At 39.8% G+C, this 16,183-nt stretch overlaps 1 protein-coding gene across 2 annotated transcripts in view; it reads right to left on the reverse strand.

Annotated features, from left to right (window-relative positions):
* The window catches only part of FHIT (fragile histidine triad diadenosine triphosphatase), a 518,625-nt gene that overhangs the window by 302,649 nt on the left and 199,793 nt on the right, over positions 1-16,183 (reverse strand). The window lies entirely within an intron of this gene.

Consider the following 16,183-nt stretch of genomic DNA (forward strand, 5'->3'; position numbering starts at 1 on the left):
TTCTGGTAAATTCTACAAGTCTTTCTGAGTACAGAATTAGTGTGCCACTTCTTCCATTACAGAACCTCTTCCTCCTCAAGATCTTGTTTCCTGTAGGAATTGCACATGTGGAATAGCCAAGGAAAAGGCACCAGCACATGAAACTTAACTCACCACTTTTCCTTCCTGGCACAGAATCATCTGTAACAGTGAGGAATTTCAATCCAGCATGGGGCCACTCACATTCCATTCACGAGTTTAAAAGGAGATAATTCAAATTCAGAACTAGAGACATTTCCTTCTGGAGCTCACACAATCCCTTTATTTGGGAGATGAAACCTCTGCCATTTGACAAAGTGACAAGAGGAGGAGCTCCCCATAACTTGTGCCACTGCAGATCATTTTGCATTCACGCTCTACCCCCTCCTTATCCTTCCTCCTGTTGCTGGACTCCACACAGGACAGAATTATGTTAGTGGTTGTCCATTACCATATAAAAAAGAGAGAAGACTGGGTAAATAAGCTTCTTTTTCCCAGGCTGACCCCTGCCTCTGGCAGCGAGAAGATAAAAAGTTCAGTTACCACAGATAGAAATAATGGACATCCAGCAAGTCCCCAGCTCCTCACAAGTGACATCATGTGCTCATTTACAGCCTGAACTGATCTGCCTCTCCTTGCTTGCTGATAAGGTACAGAGGAGCAAAGAGAAATCCAGATTTTGTAATCAAGCTGTTTTGTACTTCAAATTAATATTTTCATATTTGCTGTAATTTAAAGATGTTCAAATCAGTACATATTACCAAGCTGAACTGGTTATGCATAATTTTAATTCTTGCAATTTGTCACTTGTTTCCCAGACAATAATGTTATGTTGTTTCTAAACATGGATCTCAGTGACTTTCTCACTTTATGGGTCCTGCAAATTGCTTTGTTTCACACAGCCATACTCTGTTATGTTTCAATTACAGTCACATTTTATAACTGACATTCTTAAAAGTATTATATGTTAATATATTAATTTAAGGAATATCAGATGGAGTGTGTAGACTTAGCACAGAACATATTCTGACAGACCTGACAAAAAACATGAAAAATGTGCGCTTTCTATCATAATGATTATTTTTCAGATAACACCAGCTGTGCAACTATTAAACCAAGCGACTGCTTTCCCACATAACACCAAGTACCAGCATTCAATCATGAAGGAAATATAAATCTCCATGGGCTTTTTCCACATGCTTTAAATCAGCAGCAATCTGTGCATTTGTATCTGCACTAAAAACATGGTAAAAACCAGCAATGTCTTCCAGCTGAAAACTCTTTGTTATTTTATTGATAGAGACTATGATTGGGATATGTACTGTTATGTTTATAGGATGTAGTTCAGTTTTAATCTAAGTTCCAAGTTAAATATTTCAAAATTCACTAGTCAAATAACTTGAGCAACTACAGGAATAATTAAATCTTTTATTTCATCCTCCCCATTATTTTATCACGGAAGCTTTGGATTCTTCACCAATGTCAGCTTAAAATTGTTCATATCAAATGCATGATGAAAGGTATCATTCAATCCCTTATGAAACTCCAAGCTTTTAGAAGAGTTTTTCCTTCTCCCCCTGCACTCAGCTCCCATAAGGTCCCACCTGGAGCACTGCATCCAGCTCTGGGGCTCCTGACACAGGAACAGGGACCTGTTGGAGAGGGTCCAGAGGAGGCTGGCGCACCTCTGCTCTAGAGTCAGACTGGGGGAGCCGGGGTTGTTCAGCCTGGAGAAAAGAGGGCTCTGGGCAGACCTTACAGTACTGGAAGGGGGCCAGGAGAGGTAGAGAGAGAGGCACTTTTTACATGGGCATGGTGAGGGCTAATGGCTTTAAACTGGAAGAGGGTGGATTTACATCTGAGAGGAAGAAGAAATTCTCTCCTTGAGAGAGAATTTGGGGAGGTCCTGGCACAGATTTTCCACACCAGCTGTAGATGCCCCACCTCTGGAAATGCTCAAGGCCAGGTTGGACAGGGCTTGGAGCAACCTGGTCTAATGGAAGGTGCTCCTGCCCTTGGTTGGAATTGGATGATCTTTAAAGGTGCCTTCCATGCCAAAGCATTCTGTGATTCTATGATTCAGCTGTTCTTGGGTATTACAAGATTCTGTCTACAAGCTGCACGTTCAAGGACAGCCTTTCTTGAGAGCTTTGCATTTGGATAATGCCATCCTACATCACATGTTGCAAGACAAAAACAGTCCTCTGCCTAATTTCTGCCCTCCTCTATGGAGTTCAGATGGGTTTATTAAACACCTCTAATTGTGTTAAAGACCTCTTAACACCTCTTTTGTGTTCATTTCAGTCTCAGAATCACACATCATCTCTGTATCTCAGATCCTGAGGAAATGAAAAGGAAACACAGTCATTTTTCTGGGTCCACTATTTTAGATGCGTTGAGCTATGAAGGCTCCAGGGCAATATCCTTTGGAAATCAGGATGTTTTGAACTGGTCTGTGACCCCAAAATGTTATAAATGGAATAGCTTAAAAATGTAATAATTACATTGAAGTATCTGAATCAGACTATGACACCAATTCTGGGGTTAAAACATGCATAAAATGCTCTATGTAGAAAGGTTATAAAGAAAGAAAACCGGTTTAGCTTGGTACTGCATGCACATGTAAGGCAAATAACTCTGGCTTGTGAGGAATGTGGCTCATAAAAGATTGGATCACACTGACTGGTAAGCAGTTGCTTAGGGCCAGGAAGAAGAGTAAGTAATCCACTTACATATCTGACACCTCACTAGAAAATCAGAAAATCTAAGTCAGCATAAACTTTGCGAAAATGTTAAAGCAAATGCTCTGAATCATCACATTTAGACATAAAATTGAATCAAGATGTGTCTAAAGCCAGTGGGTTCCAATGTCCCTATCCCTGAACTGGAGAGAACACAATACTTGTGCCTCCCTGTTAGGCACACAAAACCCCAGGTTTCAAGCCCTACTAGGTCTGCTGCTCTGTCTGCAATCTCTAACCTCCCAAACTCCACACCACTTCTCCACAGAGCCTTATAATGCTCTTTTCTATCTTTAGGGCTCACAATAAGACAAAAAATCCTATCAGAATTTTTTTTTTTAAACCAAACCAAAATAACAACAAAACCAACACAATAAATAACACTTATTTGAACCCAACCCAGCAATGGATGATTCTTTGTTTCTTAGGAGCAGTAAATCACGTGAACAGCTGAAATTATCTGCATTGTGTTGCCTGACAGATATGCCCAGAAAGGCCTTGAGATCTTTGCTTTCGCCCACCTGGTAAATTACCTCAGATGGGGGGAGATGTTCTATAGTCTCATCTCTTTATTATTCATTATTGTTCTTAACTTCATCAAATTGCTGCTCTGGGATGTCTAAGAACAGGGATTTCCCTGTGGTTAGTGGACTTTCTCCTAACTGAAAAATAATTTAAAAAAAAAGCAGAGCAGTGCACTGTCAATCAGTCACAGCAAGCATGACCTAAACAGCTGGATTATGCTTCTTGGGGTGACTTGACAAGCAAATATTTTAATTTCAGTTCAAGCACAGCTATTATTTCAAAATCTTTTGGTTTTGACTTACTGGACTTAGAAACATCCCTCTTAAGCAGCTGTGGTTCCACAAAAACAACGTAATGCTGAATTATTTACTTGCTCATCACTGAATCTATTAAATAACATATTAGTATATAAAATTACAAAATGGAGTGAGTTTCCTTGGAAGTGTCAGAGGGAGAAATGCTGGGAATCTTTAGCCATCTCTGTTTGGCCAAGAAAACAAATGGAGAGCAGCCCCTAGCAGGCTCAGCTGACCTGCTGTTATCTTCCCAGCCTGTGGGTCCTCCCTGCCTGTCAGGTCTTGTCAAAGGACAGCTCCAGGGAATTGTTTGTGGTCAATGTGCTGAGCAATGTTGTTCAAGCCCCTGCCACACATTTTGCACATACAGAGAAAACACATCTAATACCAGTATCACCTGCACACAGGAGGTGCTAAAGGCTAAAATCACAAAGCTGCCAAAGGAAATTCGTGGTTGCTGTCAGGGAACAGCCCAGCAGTCAGTGCTTTCCTGGCAGAGGGGGGCTCTGGGGACTGCCCTGGAGGCTCTTCACTCTGTGGGAGCAGCTGAAAATTCAATGGAAACAGCAATAGGGAACCAAGCACATCTTAGCCAAATGAATCAAGTTCAACCATGTCCCTTCTAATTCTCTTGATTTCCATACAAATCAAAGAAATTCACTATTGTTGGGAGAATAATTTTCTTTTCACTTAAGCCATGAAGGTCTTGAGGCTGATCTTTAACCTTGACCAAATCTGCTGACCCTTTAGCTCTTAGGTCTTTTGCTCTCAGTCATTCATGGACTTTGCACTTTCTGAAGGGATGATTTTCAGAGCAGGAGATAATCTCTTTCCAGATATTTAAATGTGATGAAATTCAAATACTTGGTTTAGACCATTACATTTCATCATGATATAAATAACAATACACATTTCCATGGTTAGTTTCTTTAACATCCCTTTTTAAAGAGGGATGCAGACAACCTAAGTTCAAATTGGAAAAAAAAAATAAAAAGCAGTGTATTATACAGTTTCTTAGTCCATGGTGCAGAATGATAAACATCTACAATGTCTGTGTGCACACACTGGCTTCTCTGTTCGTGTACAAACATTTCCATTTCTCTTTAACAGTAATAACAGCCTTTTTGAGGTATAGAATTACCATGGACATATTAGAGAAAGAGACAGCAAAGCCTTTAGCAGCAGGTGGCATGCTAAAGGAGAGCAAAGTGCTCCTTGTTGCCAAATAAACACAGCAGCCATCATGCACTCAGCAGCCTCGCCTACAGCCCTGAAAGTCAGTGCTGCTGCTTTATCAGAGTATTAAGTGATAGACAGGCTGTTAGCCAGAACTTCTTTATCTGCTCTTACTCTGAATCCTGCCATGCTATCTTTCAAATTTATCTAAACTACCATGACAAACAAGCAGACAAGCTCTCAGTTTCCACTGGCACCTCAAGGAGCTTAATCCAGAGCTTTGCAGTGTTTTTGCCTGACACAAGAGTGTGGCTGGGTCATTGTCCCCCATGGCAGGCCAGGAACACTGAAGTGCAATCTCTCATTCATCACATTTTTTATGACACCTGCTGTTTGCACATTCCCTATTTTGAGCACACCACAAGCACCAGGAATCATTTTACCAATAACATTGGCTTGTGAGGAATATTGCTCATAAAAGCCATAGGCTTTTCCATTTCCAAAGCTCTTCCATTGGCCTTGGCACTCCTCTGCATCCCTGCTGAGTTGTTGTCTCCTGCACTGTGCAATTCCTGATCAAGCAGTGGTGGCAGGAAACACCTGCGACAATATCACACCTGGCACCATGTATGGCAAATAAAAATAAATCCCAGCTGGTACAGCCAGCACTGGGATATTGGACTGATTTTCCACATCTAACATGAGACCTTCACCAGGACATTGTGCCTGAAGTACATTATTCCATCAGGTGTTTTTTCTGGATATGGGTTTCACCCTTCAACTCATATTCAGGGTAGTGGAGAGTCTGGCTAAAACAGTTCTAGATAATGCCCATCAATCCATTTTTCTCATCTTATGAATGCTTAAGGGAAGGTGGATGCATTTTTTTTTCCCCTCATGAATTCCTTTGTCCAGGTTTGACACAGGGAATGACTTTTCCAGGAACAGAACCAGCAGCCTAAAAAGGGCAATATCATGGATTGCTCTTGCCAGCAGGTTTAACAGATTGGTTTAATGGGCTGGTAACAGAGGAGCTCCATTTTTCTAATGGGTGGAGTTCTCCTTCACAATCTTCTTTTTACATGCAAAAACAAAGCCTTTTCTTCATCTTTTTGATAGCATTTCAATCATTTCTGTAGATCAGTAAAGCCACCTGGAAAATCTCTGGGGCTTCAAACTGTGTTATGCTTAACTTTCCTGCACAGAAATTATTTTATTAAGTGATTCAGTGCTCTGCACAGACCTCCACCCTCCAGAAAACTGGAGCTGTTGACTACAATAGATTTTTCAACAGAACAGTCAAACAACACAAGTGATTTGCAACATTGCAGGACCCAGTAATTCCCACTATTCATCTTTTCAGGAGAGCTATGAATCCAATGAAGATTTATAAGCAGAAAGTCACTTCATTCTCAAATAATGTACAACTGGCAGCAGAAGGCACCCAGGTTTAGCAGGCTGTGTTCATAAAACACTGCATCACTTTGTGCCATGGCACACTGTAAACTCTGACCTAATTTGACACGACAGCTAAAATTTAAAGGACATTTCCCACTTCACTTTCAAATGGGAAATCTGCAATGTTCCAACAAAAGCTGGCCAGCAGGAGGAGGGCAGACAGGAAAGTGTCCATGGTCTGCCAACTCCAAATTACAGTTAAGCAGTTCAGCATTTCTCTGGGGAAAAAAGCCAAAAACCTTAAAAGAGTAATTAATGGTCATTTAGGAAAGGTCCCCAATAAAGTGTATTTTTTGTCTTTTAAACATACATTCCAGTTTATCAGCAAATACCAAATTTTTCTGCACACACCCCTATACTGATGGCAATTTTAAGTTAGTAGCTTTGAACTGAATCACAAAAATATGGTCATTCTAAAACTCAAGAAAAGTCCTCAGAAGTATCTTAGTATTTCCCAACAGTTTCAGGGCTTTTTTTTCTTCCTGAGATGTTTGAATCCGATGTCTGGAGAGTAGGACACATCTCCATTATTAATGCATCTCCTGGCACAGTATCTTTGAAACTGTAGGATGTATTGTATTTAGACATAAATAAATAAAAATCTGAGTTTCATGGATTGCAAAAAAACAACTTAGGAATTCAGAGGTTCAGAAGAGTCAATTCAAGGAGCAAGCATCTCCTAACCAATCCAAAACTTCTGCATTGTGTGCTTAATCTGTATCTCTGTATCATAAATAATATCCTGGATGATTTCTTCTTTCAGGATATGCCCAGGACCTAACATCTCCATGCAGTACACAAGAAAATTATCAACCCTGTTTTAACTTCTTAACTTCACCTTAATTTCTCTCCACCAAAATGCAGAAGTTTTAGGATAACATTTCAATCTAATTTGCATCAACCTGAAATGCCACCTGAATTTGTATTTGTCTTTATTAAGTGCATTGTAGAAGGATGTTTGAAAAAAATTAAAATTCCACTAGTCAAAAGCTTTAAGCCAGAATTTGCAGCCTGACCTGTATTTCAATTCCCAGTCAAGAAGAGACTAGAGTTCAGAACAGTCAAAACCTAAGAAAAATGCCATTCAATCAAAGCAAACCCTAATCTGTGCAATTCATGATGGTAGGACATTTAGAAAATGGGATAATTTTCCCAAATCATCCTAATGTGTGGAATACATGAAAATTGCCATTTTCCATCACCCCTATGCTTTCCCTGAATGAATGCCTGAGGCAATCATGTTAAAATGCTATTCAAAAAAAGAAAGAAAAGGAGGGGCAGTAGAAGCATTCTTGCTGACAATGCTTGCCCTACACCTGCTCCAAAATTAGTAGTGATGTAGAAGACCTCATAAAACATTAATAAAGTCAGCTTTGATCTTTAATGGCAGGTACCTTCACAATGCTAGGGGAAGTGAACACTTGCTTGTGCCATCTGGCTTAAATCTTACTAAATCACTGGAAGTGCAAAGGCACTATTTTCTCCAAAAGGGGATAAAATAATAATTTTTATAGTAACTCTCATTTCTTCAGTGAATTAATAACATTTCAAAGAGGACTTCTGACCCATCCTTTCAACCTAAATTTTCCAGTTATAATTACCTGGTAAAATATTATGTCATTTCCATATGCGTGGTTAAACCTTGCCTTCTCATGACTAAGTCTGATTACATTCCAGAGCCGTAATTTACAGATTTTTTATATCCTTTGAGAATTAAAATATATTAAAAAATAAATCAAGTGATGTGAATCTCATTAGGGAATCATCTCTAGTAGTTCAAGCAAAGGTCTCATTTATAACTTATAAGCAGCTTGATTTTTTTATGCTGTTGGCACATCCCTAGAAGTTTTACAGTGACATTTGTTATTGATCTCTCAAGAACTCAAAGGAAACACCTCTTTTCATTTAGAAAATTCCTCATTTAGGATGGCAGGGGCAATGGCTTTATTTAATGGTTAAAAATTAACCCCTGCTATCCACCTTGAGTTATCACTGTAAGTTCTCATGTTAGAAATATTAAAAATAAGAGCTTGTCATAGTGCTAACCCTTGCTGGTTAAAGAAATGATGTTATTTATAGCCATTCATATGTAATGTATTCACAAAAGTCTAGGTAGACACATCCACAGCCTTTCCCTCTCCCACTCGGCAATGGGTCAAGCAGTTCCTGCTTTCCTAAACCCACCCTGGCTGGGCCTGGTCCTTAGCTGTCCTGCAAATGCCATTTGATGGCACTCAAGATGACCTGCTCCATGACTCTTCCCAGGATCAAGATCAGGTTGACAATTCCCTGGGTCCTCCTCCCAGTCCTTCTTGTAGATGGGTGTGATGTTTGCCAGCTTCCAGTTGATTGGGACCTCCCCAGTTAGCCTGGACTGCTGGCAAACCATGGAAAGTGGCTCAGTGAGCACTTCCAGCAGGTCCTCTGTGCCTCTGGGTGGATCCCATCCAGCCCCACAGAGCTCTGTGTGTGTCCAAGTGGTGCATGGAGCAGGTCACTGACCTTGGGCTAGGGAGGCTTCATTCTACTCCCTGTTCCAGCTCCGGGGGCTGGGTACCCACAGAACAATTGCTGTCAATTTGCTCTTAAAGACTGCAGCAAAAAAGCACTAAGTATCTCAGCCTTTTCCTTACACTTGGTCATGATGTTTTCCCTCCCATCCAATAAATGATGGAGATTCTCTCAGAGCCTCCTTTAGTTGCTAACATATTCATAGAAATATTTTTCTATGGCAATAGAAAAGGCAATAACCTAATTAAGTTCCAGTCGGGCTTTGACCCTTTAAATTTCCTCCCTATATAAACTCATGACACCCTTGTATACCTCCTGCATTGTTTGTTCCTTTTTCCAACTGTCATAAACTCTCCTTTTTTTTTTCCTGAGTTCCAGCCAAAGCTCTCAGTTCATCCACGCTGGTCTCATTCCCTGCTGGCCCCTCTTCCAGCACATGAGAACAGCCTGATCTTGTGCATCCAAGATTTCCTTCTTCAACAATGTCTAACCTTCCTGGACTTCTCTGCCTTTCAGCATCACCTCTCAAGGGACACTGCAACCAGATTCAAAATTTATAAACTCTATTGTATATAAATCATAGTTCAGGAAGTTCTCTGAAGCTCTTTGACTGAACCTAAACACAAAGATTCGCAGGCTGCCTAGAGCCTGAAACATTCTGGTCATGAAACATTACCTCCCCAGCATGTGATATGCCTATCAGCACAGAAGTGGTAAAAAAGAGCCAACTAACTTTATTTATTACATTTGTATTGCTTACAAAACCATTTACTTAATGGATGGGTATCATTAGCAGTCCAACCACAAAAAAAGAATACAATGATGTGTTACATGGGTTCATTAAAATAATATTTCAAAGCAATCATTAGAACAAGAAGCTAAAGATCCAAGAGACAGTAAGTTATCTGCAAATAAATGAGGCAGAACAAACATGTTTTGAAGTAAGTTAAGAAACATGTTTACAAATATAGTGCACCATAAAGAAAGCAGGGCACGAAGCTTAGAGACTGCTGTTCATGCAACTTATTACACAAAGCAAAAGGGACAACTAGTTTTGAACCAAGGGCTCTCAAAGCTTTGGTCAGTATGCTGTGCTCAGGAGAATGTGCCTGAACACAGGGAAAACAGAAGTTCAGTACATAAAGTAAAGGGAAGGTTATGAGGAACAGTTCCTTAGACTAAAGGCAGAAAACTACAGACAATGCCACCTCCTACTGTGTATTTAAAAAAAACAAAAACCACACAACAAAAACAACAACAGCAACAACAACAGCAAAAACACCATCAAAAAAGACTCCCCATACTATTGCAGAATCAAAGAACATCCTCATGCTCACAGGCTTCCATGGTGAAATTAAAGCATTTCCAGTACATCAGACAAAGGTTGTAAGGACTATGCTGCTGTGACAGCTGGGGAATCATAAGTTTGCCTTACAGTAAATTCAGTCAAAGAAACATGAGTGAAGGTTCTGGAGCATGATACCCATTTACTGGAACAGCTATTAGCAGAAAAGCAGAAAACAGAAACAGGGGGGAAATAGGCTTGGTGAAGCATAAAGGTAAGAAAGGCCAATACTGAAATCATGCAACCAAGTGCATGTTATGGACAAATGCAACCAAGGCAGAGTTATAGCAGAAAAACTTTGGAGGACAAAGCGCAAAAGTATAAAACCTACTCAATTTTTAATATATTCCTCTTCTCTCTAAAAAGGGACAGTGATGGTGATGATTTTTGAACAAAATTTCACCTAACTGGAGGGAAAAGAAATCCTGAATATTAGCATAAAAGCTGCCCTCATCTTATTACATATTCAATGCTCTACCTGATTTTCATTGTTTTTCTGATTGTTTAAGTTTTAAAAAAAATTGCTGTCAGGAATCTACAAAGACTAATAACCAGCCTATAACCAGCTGCTTAGAATTGTCAGCACATTTAATTTTCTGGGCCACCTTCTATCTAATGAAATTAAGAAAGCTGTCTTCCAGACATCAAAGCACCCAGCAGCTGATGGCCTGAGAGGAGCTCCTGTTCTCCCCAAAGCACCTCTGCCACAAATATTTTGTTATGGGCCAGCAGCAACACAACTGTGCCTGCATCAAACAGGCAGCATGAGAGAATGATTTAATAAAGAATAAACTGAAGGGGGGAGAAAAGAACATTATGGAAAGGAAGTAACAGCTCCCAAGTTAAAGTTGCAATCAATTCCTATTACAAAGCTCTCTTTTAGCAGTTCTATAATGAGACCTAGATTGGAAAAGGTGCTGAGCTCAAAAATTGTCAGATTTATGCAAAAGCAGAAGGGAAAGCTTAAACAGGCTTTGGTTCTAGCCTGTTAAAATATTGTCAGGTTTCAAAGACATCTATCCTATTCCTTAGTCCCATTCTATCTCAAAAAAAAAAAAAAAAAAAACCAAAAGCTTTCTCCAGCACCCCTGAATCCTGAAGCCTTACACAGTACTTAGCACTCCTTGAGCAGGTGAGCACTCACTGCACACCATGATAAGCAACAGCAGTTAATAGGATGCCTATGTGTTCTTGCTATGGATAGTTTGGATCATATCTGAGATATCTGGGAGCCTTACCATTTTCTTTCTTCTGAGAGACAAAAAAAACTTCTGAGAACTCAACGAAAACCAAGGGAAAACTAAAGTGGGTTGATCTTAAGTTATCTTCTATGACCAGCTTTTTAAACTAGTGTAGAATCCTAAAAGACTTCCACAGCCTGGAAAGTTGTGTTTCCATTTTTATCCTAGCCGAAATATCTGCTTAACCAACCAAAAATGTTGTATCTATTTTTTTAGGGAAGCAGCAAAGGAAGAGGTTATAGCATTTTACATTGTACTTAAGTAAATCTAAGTGACTTACCAAGATATATACAAGATAATATTAACTGGGCTAGAGAAAAGCAATGCTCATTTTTTAATTTATTGCCATACCCTTAAGTGTTTATTCAATATATCTCATTATTGGAAAACTTAGACTTGTTCAGTGTACCAGAATAGGAGCTGACAAAGAAATCTCAGGTGTTGTAATATCTCTGCCCTAAGGGATTGAGATGGGATAGGAAATGACAAAAGGAGGCAAGAACCTTTAAGCTAAAGGACAATGCAGGAAAAAAAGGTAAGTGTAAGGTAAGAGAATAAATTAGTAAGTGGTTGTTTGTTTGGTTTTTGAGTATTACAAAAAAAGGACAAAAAAGATCAGGCAAGAAGTGAACATCTTAGCCAAGAGCAGAATGATACAAGTGCCACCAGGTGATCCAAGTGTTGGCCAGGAGATGCTGTGGGTGAGGGCAGCTCCTGCCTGGGGCAAGGAAAGCCCTGCTCAGCACCCCCAGCTTTGTGTGCAGCTGCCCAAGGCTGCAGAGCTGATGTTCCTCATCTCAGAACAAGGGGGGCATCCTGGGTGTGCAGGAACACCCAAGGGTCTCTGCATAAATAAACCATGAAGGAGATAAAACAAGCGAGTGACCCACTTTGGTTGTGTCATTTTCACTGAGTCTGCCCTCAGGCTGATGCAGATTAATCTTTTTCTCCAATTAACAACATCATTAAAGAAAATAAAGTTCTCAAGAATGTGTGGAGTGTCAGCACCTGCACATTTGCACAAATGTCATTTTCTGGAGTAAGCAAATCCAGGCCAGTGTGTAACACATGGCACATTGACCTCTGTGCTCATCTCTGCCAAAGCAAGGACTGGACACATTTGACAGAGGAGCTCTCAGACTGCAAAACACCATGAAAACCACATGAGGCAAGTCATAAATTTGTTAATTAGTTACAGGTTTATTGCAGGTGAAAAAATGAATATTTTTTTACATTAATTTCCCTGTCACCCAAATGATAAGCTAAAATTTAATAAGCTTCATATTGCAAGTATACTACAGACTGTGAATTATTAAGAGGCACCTGTAACCTTTACTTGTGATGACAAATTCTAGAGGATTACTCATCACACATGAATCAGTCAACTTTTGCTCTTGAACTTTCAAGACCTACCTTACCCAAAGTATCTACTACAATCCTGCTACCCAGTGGGCTGTGAGGAGAAGCTGGTGACAATCACACATCACACAAAGCATTAGAAAAGTCTGAGTATGCCCTGAGATGACAGGATTAGTGCTGTCTGCAAGGGCCACCAAGCACTATGTCTATTTTTGTGCAGTGAATATCTAAGGAAGTATTTTACCAAGTATTATTATAAATAAAAGTGCTGGGACCCACTTAGATAAATTAATATATAATTAATTTTATAAGTTCTTCTATGGATCATATGAATTTAGAAATCAGATGAGCTTGTCAAGAAAGGTGTATATCACTTCAATAGTATGCAGGTTCTCACAAAATCAAATGCACTATTTTTTTTACTGCAGTTGTCACCCTTAAAAACTCATTAAACAGGCAAATATCCATTAAATACTAGATGGATCAACCCTATAAATATTAAGAAAAAAATTTCAAAGTCTTTCCTATCACAAGCATTGCTGAAACCCAGGCATGACTGAAAACCCCCAGCTTTCCCTGGGCAGCCAAGATGGGGACATTGAGGTAGTGAGGGGACCAGGATGACTCACACCCTGAATGAACAGTGGTTCCAGCAGCTTTTACAGCTTCTCAAATTCTTTTACTTTCCTAAGGAACAGCCACTGCTACCATCCTGCCCTCTTTGACCAACCCCCTAAATAATTCAGCTTGTCTAAGGGAAAGGGGAAACAAGAAAGGAAGAAAATCCACCTCAGTTGCTCAGAACCTTTTTCCATAAAATCACCTCCAGTGAACTCCCTGCAAAGCCAGTGCTGAAGAACTAAACAAAACAGCTCCTAATTTATTGCTTCTTTCATTCAGTGAGTGCTTAGAAAATCCAATATTGAATTCATTAATAATATTAAAGCACTAAATTCTCTGCTAAAGTTTACAGTTTCAATCAGCCACAATTCAACAATACTCAATTAGTGCAGCACAGCAGGTGAGAATTAAAAATTATGGTTACTAAACAAGAGGAAAAAAAAACCAAAAAAGGCTTTATTGTTGTGACACATCTCTAATATGCTTCATAGCTGATTATTGGTACTGAAAATATTAAAATTACTTAGTTATTTAATATATGTTAGTCTAATATATATGTCTAATGCCTACTTAAGGAAAAGATTATATTTTCAAAATTACTGATCAACAAGAAGTCTTACACTGAGGTCCAAAAAACCTTGGAGGCACTCAACAGTAAATAAAAAATCAAATGTGGATAAACACAGCTGTATGGGAGTAAATACAATTTCAAGTTTAAAAAAAAAAATCTATCTTCAATATTTATTTTGATTTTTATTTCTTGGGGATGAGAACAGGGTTAATTTCAGGAAGAAGGTTGAGAGTAAGTGATTAAAGTGAATGCACATGAGAGTCTCTGTGATATTCTGGCAAAAAAAAAATTATTCTTTCTTTTGAAGGTATGGAAAATAAAAGCGCAGAAATATTAAGTTTCAATGGCTTAATTTTGTATCAAGTTTATGTAACATCTACAGGAAACCTCAACCCTCACAGACAGAAAAATCATCATCTTAAGAAAAGAAAATCACTGTGATTGAGAAAAACCCACCCCAGACAACAAGAGCCAAGCCTTTACCCTCAGGGCAAGGACTGCTCCAGGCAGCTGATTTCACCAGTTTGGGCAGCTCCTGACACCCAGGAACCTCCGAGGGAGAGATGCTGGAAGCCAGAGGAATGGACTGATGGTGAAGTAGTGAATTTCAGGGCAACAAAATCTTTCTACAAAAAGCTGGCACCAACATAATTCTGTCAGCATAGAAGAATTGGGACTCTTCTCTCACTGAAAAAAAACATTAACAAAATTTTCAAAGAATTCCAACATTAAATAACAGATTCAGCATATGCCTGAAAGGATACAAAGTCCACAGCTAGGCATCAATGTGCAAAACTAGTCAAATTATTTAATCTTGGAAAAAGACAAATTTGTTGAAAGTTGACATGACAAATTCTGGAAAAATGTCCTAAACAGTTTAGTCTTGTCCTCAGTAGAAGCAATGATTTTCGTTTTAGTGTGAAATAATATTGTTTATGGGGTTTTACCACTGAGTTTTGGAGAGATGTTTAGGCAGCAGAGAAAAGGGAAATGCTAAAATGTTGGAAGTGATCACTGTACACTGTATGCAGTTGGATGTTGAGTTATAGAACACTAACATAGCAATAACAACCATGGCCACACAAAGCTACTTGAATTTAAAATGGAGGAAATTAGATCTGTCTTCAAAGGACAGAATATCAGAGGAACATGTTAAACTTCTCCAACTCAGACAAAAATCAGTGATATGACATTCCCATGTGTCACAATCCATGGTATAAATGGATTTATCCTAGGCTGTACACAATACCATAACATGGATAAAGGCAACCAGCTTCACTACCCTACATGGGAAGTAACTGGAATTCAGCTGTGCTTATCTGAACAACAGAGTTTATCTCATCTGCTATTAAAAATCAGAGCACCACCAACATTGAAAGTGTCAGTAAGACATGAGGACTGTGCCACTGCAGCAAGCCAGAAGTGAAACACTCCATTTCCACTTCCAGGCTGTTCTGCTTGGCTGTGCATTGAACACAAAACATGAGAAGCACAAAGCAGCAGACTGCTGTCCTTGAGAGCTCTGAGCCCCAAATGAAGCCATGTTTGCTTGCTCCACCTTCTAGGGCAAGAACTGTTTGACTGGAGATAGTTTTCTTTAAATTTATGTCACAGAGCCATGGCTATTGCTTATTCAATCCAGACAAACTTCTGAACTGAAATCAGAGCTCTGTTTTTTGGCAGCAAAACAGGCTTTGAGAAACACCAAGGAAGTTTATTACAGGAGAGCAGACCCAGCAGCAAGAACAGACAGGGTGAAGTGTTTTTATAGCCAACACTTACATACTCAGGTAATGCACACTCCAAGCACTCAGTATTTGTTGCAAGTTTAATTTCTGCTTAACAGTTGAGAACGAAGAAGAAAAATAACTTTAAAAGCTAGAAGCACTCAATATGGACCTACTGTGCCTCTCCTTTACCAGGAGTGTAAAACCTCCCTGACAGGAGAGACAGCTGAAGCATCTGGCCAAGCTTCCTTTTCCACGTGCCCCGTGAAGGCTTTAGGCTCTGCTTGAAAACTGGGGGTGCTCTGCTCCCCCTGCTCAGTGCCAGCCCCCAGCTGTGGCCCCAGCCTGCTGTGCCTCCAGTCAGGAAAGGCTCCTGGCCACAGCTCTGCCTGTGCACAATACACACAACCAACAAAACGCGTAAATAAAAAAATAAAAGCTCCCTGGCACAGCCCTGCAGGGTCCTCAGAGCTCTCCAACACTGAGAGACTGTCCCACAGGCCCAGTGGGGGCTGGGAAGGAGGAGAGCTCCCCTATTGTTGACTCCCACAGACCCATCTCAAGGCATACAAAAAATTAATTACTCCATGAGGT

Source organism: Molothrus ater, chromosome 11 (genome assembly GCF_012460135.2).
Source record: "Molothrus ater isolate BHLD 08-10-18 breed brown headed cowbird chromosome 11, BPBGC_Mater_1.1, whole genome shotgun sequence".
Classification (NCBI taxonomy): Eukaryota; Metazoa; Chordata; class Aves; order Passeriformes; family Icteridae; genus Molothrus; species Molothrus ater.